The 3,300-nt window shown below is 38.3% G+C and overlaps 1 non-coding gene across 1 annotated transcript; it reads left to right on the forward strand.

The window, feature by feature from the left end:
* Nucleotides 1-2,893: 2,893 nt before the first annotated feature.
* LOC148581839 (small nucleolar RNA R71) lies at nt 2,894-3,001 on the forward strand. Its single transcript, XR_015897836.1, has one exon. It is a non-coding gene; the product is annotated as a small nucleolar RNA R71 (small nucleolar RNA).
* Nucleotides 3,002-3,300: the final 299 nt, after the last annotated feature.

Raw genomic sequence — 3,300 nt, forward strand, 5'->3', positions numbered from 1 at the left:
ATTTTTAAGAATGAATTCTAGTGTTTCATGATGATTTGTTGAATCCTGGCTGGCTGAAAGCCATGTCTAAATTCATTTGGACTTGGGCTTCCAACCCATCATTATTAAGAGCAAGCTAGTTGTTGCTAATCTACCTGCTGCTGTTCCAGATCCAAAAGATTTACATGCTAAAGCTTGACTGGCTATTAAGCCATGTCTAACCCTCAGATTGGAGCTTTAGACTAAAGAGTGCAAGATTCCTGGAATTCATATTAAAAATTTTGGAATCTTTATTTTTCTTTTTCACAAATAATTTTCAAAAAATCCAAAAAAAATAGAAAATCAAAAAACAAAATATATTTCATGTTTCTTGTTTGAGTCTTGAGTCAATTTTTAAGTTTGGTGTTAATTGCATACTCATCTTGCATTTTTCAAAAATTGCATTCATGCATTGCATTCATCATGATCTTCAAGTTGTTCTTGATAAACTTTCTTGATTGATCTTCATATTTTATTGTTCTGTGTCTTTTCTTGTTTTTCATGTGCATTTTTGCATTCATAGTGTCTGAACATGAAAGATTTCTAAGTTTGGTGTTTTTCATGTTTTCTTTGCATTGAAAACTTTTCAAAAATATGTTCTTGATGTTCATCATGATCTTCATAGTGTTCTTGGTGTTCATCTTGACATTCATAGTATTCTTGCATGCATTCATTGTTTTGATCCAAAATTCTCATGCATTGAGTCTTTTTCATGTTTTTCTCTTTCATCATTAAAAATTCAAAAAATCAAAAAAATATCTTTCCCTTTTTCTCTCATAAATTTCGAAAATTTGGATTGACTTTTTCATAAATTTTTAAAATTTGTTTCTGGCGTTCAGCGCCAGCTTTCCTCACTGTGCATTTCTGGCGTCTGAACGCCAGGATGCTGCTTGTTTCTGGCGTTCAATGCCAGAAACATGCTCTGTTCTGGTGTTGAACGCCAGACAGATGCTCCTTACTGGCGTTTAAACGCCAGTGAGATCCTCCTCCAGGGTGTGATTTTTCTTCTGCTGTTTTTGATTCCGTTTTCAATTTTTATATTTATTTTGTGACTCCACATGATCATGAACCTAATAAAACATGAAAAACAATAAAAATAAAAATTAGATAAATAAAAATTGGGTTGCCTCCCAACAAGCGCTTATTTAATGTCAATAGCTTGACAGTGGGCTCTCATGGAGCCTCACAGATGTTCAGAGCATTGTTGAGACTCCCCAACACCAAACTTAGAGTTTGGATATGGGAGTTCAACACCAAACTTAGAGTTTGGTTGTGGCCTCCCAACACCAAACTTAGAGTTTGATTGTGGGGGCTCTGGTTGACTCTGTTTTGAGAGAAGCTTACTGTGCCTCTTTTCCATGTTTACAGAAGGATGTCCTTGATTTTTAAACTCAAGGGAGTCCTCATTCAATTGAAGGACTAGTTCACCTCTGTTAACATCAATCACAGCTCTTGCTGTGGCTAGGAAGGGTCTTCCAAGGATGATGGATTCATCCTCATCCTTCCCAGTATCTAGGATTATGAAATCAGCAGGGATGTAAAGGCCTTCAACCTTTACTAATATGTCCTCTACTTGTCCATAAGCCTGTTTTCTTGAATTGTCTGCCATCTCTAATGAGATTTTAGCAGCGTGCACCCCAAAGATTCCCAGTTTCTCTATTACAGAGAGGGGCATGAGGTTTATCCCTGAACCAAGGTCACACAGAGCCTTTTCAAAGATCATGGTGCCTATGGTACAAGGTATTAAGAACTTTCCAGGATCCTGTTTCTTCTGAGGCAATGTCAGTTGATCCAAATCACTCAGTTCATTGGTGAACAAGGGAGGTTTATCTTCCCAAGTCTCAATACCAAATAATTTGGCATTCAGCTTCATGATTGCACTAAGGTACTTGGTAACTTGCTCCTTAGTAACATTCTCATTCTCTTCAGAAGAAGAATACTCATCAGAGCTCATGAATGACATAAGGAGGTTTAATGGAATCTCTATGGTCTCTAGATGAGCCTCAGATTCCTTTGGTTCCTCAAAGGGAAACTCCTTATTGATCACTGGACATCCCAGGAGGTCTTCCTCCTTGGGATTCACGTCCTCCTCCTCTTTTGTGGTTTCGGCCATGATGGTCATTTCAATGGCCTTGCACTCTCCTTTTGGATTTTCTTCTGTATTGCTTGGGAGAATACTAGGAGGAATTTCAGTGACTCTTTTACTCAGCTGGCCCACTTGTGCCTCCAAATTTCTAATTGAGGACCTTGTTTCATTCATGAAACTTACAGTGGCCTTAGATAGATCAGAGACTAAGTTTGCTAAATTAGATGTATTTTGTTCAGAGTTCTCTGTCTGTTGCTGAGTGGATGATGGAAAAGGTTTACTATTGTTAAACCTATTTCTTCCACCATTATTAAAGCCTTGTTGAGGCTTTTGTTGATCCTTCCATGAGAAATTTGGGTGATTTCTCCATGAGGGGTTATAGGTGTTTCCATAAGGTTCACCCATGTAATTCACCTCTGCTATTGCAGGGTTATCAGGATCATAAGCTTCTTCTTCAGAAGATGCCTCTTTAGTACTGTTGGATGCATTTTGCATTCCATTCAGACTCTGAGAAATCATATTGACTTGCTGAGTCAATATTTTATTCTGAGCCAATATAGCATTCAGAGTATCAATTTCAAGAACTCCCTTCTTCATAGGCGTCCCATTACTCACAGGGTTCCTCTCAGAAGTGTACATGAACTGGTTATTAGCAACCATGTCAATGAGTTCTTGTGCTTCTGCAAGCGTTTTCTTTAGGTGAATGGATCCACCTGCAGAAGTATCCAATGATATCTTTGATAGCTTAGATAAACCATCATAGAATATATCCAGGATGGTCCATTCTGAAAGCATGTCAGAAGGATACTTTTTGGTCAGTTGCTTGTATCTCTCCCAAGCTTCATAGAGGGATTCACCTTCTTTCTGTCTGAAGGTTTGAACATCCACTCTAAGCTTACTCAGCTTTTGAGGAGGAAAGAACTTGGCTAAGAAAGCCGTGACCAGCTTATCCCAAGAGTTCAGGCTATCTTTGGGTTGAGAGTCCAACCACACTCTAGCTCTGTCTCTTACAGCAAAAGGGAAAAGCATGAGCCTGTAGACTTCAGGATCTACTCCATTAGTCTTAACAGTATCACAGATCTGCAAAAATTCAGTTAAGAACTGAAAAGGATCTTCAGATGGAAGTCCATGAAACTTGCAGTTCTGCTGCATCAGAGAAACTAATTGAGGTTTCAGCTCAAAATTGTTTGCTCCAA

The sequence above is a fragment of the Arachis ipaensis genome, chromosome B10 (genome assembly GCF_059453495.1).
Source record: "Arachis ipaensis isolate K30076 ecotype BB chromosome B10, ASM5945349v1, whole genome shotgun sequence".
NCBI lineage: Eukaryota > Viridiplantae > Streptophyta > Magnoliopsida > Fabales > Fabaceae > Arachis > Arachis ipaensis.